Source organism: Alligator sinensis, unplaced genomic scaffold (genome assembly GCF_000455745.1).
Source record: "Alligator sinensis unplaced genomic scaffold, ASM45574v1 scaffold130_2, whole genome shotgun sequence".
In the NCBI taxonomy this organism is placed as follows: Eukaryota; Metazoa; Chordata; order Crocodylia; family Alligatoridae; genus Alligator; species Alligator sinensis.
Genome location: NW_005841913.1, coordinates 156290 through 156855, shown reverse-complemented (window position 1 = coordinate 156855; position 566 = coordinate 156290).

Sequence of the window (566 nt, the reverse complement as noted above, 5' to 3'; positions counted from 1 at the left end):
CTGTTGGGACACCTAAATCGGCTCCGAAATTATATAGCACCTCCACATCTTAAAGTGGTACAGCGTATTCAACAACAGCTCCAAAAAAAGCCTAGGAATCGAAAGCCATGGACAAATTATGACCAGAGGGCTCTAGAATCAGTACTAACTGAGGTGACTAACACTCGCCTGACGGTGCCGTCAGAAAACACTCCTCTAAATGTCTATGTAGGGTTCACAGAAGAACACATTTGGGCCACTGCTAGAAACACTGAGACCGAACACCCAGTGTACATGGGCCACCGCACCCTGCAAGAGCATCAGCATAGATATGGGTGCCTAGCAAAGACCATGTTGGCTACCCAATTGGCAGAACACTTAGCTCCATATACGGGAACTCTGATTGCACCGAGAGGGTCACTCTTAACATCGTTAGACCCTGGCAAGATCCATCCAGAGTATCAGGGGACTGCGAAGACATGGTGCGCAGTAGTACTGAGATTTCAATACTACTGGTCAGGGTGGAAAGTTTTAAAGGGAGATTTACCCCTGAGTGAAGACGAAGAGTCCCTCATGCCTAAGTTATA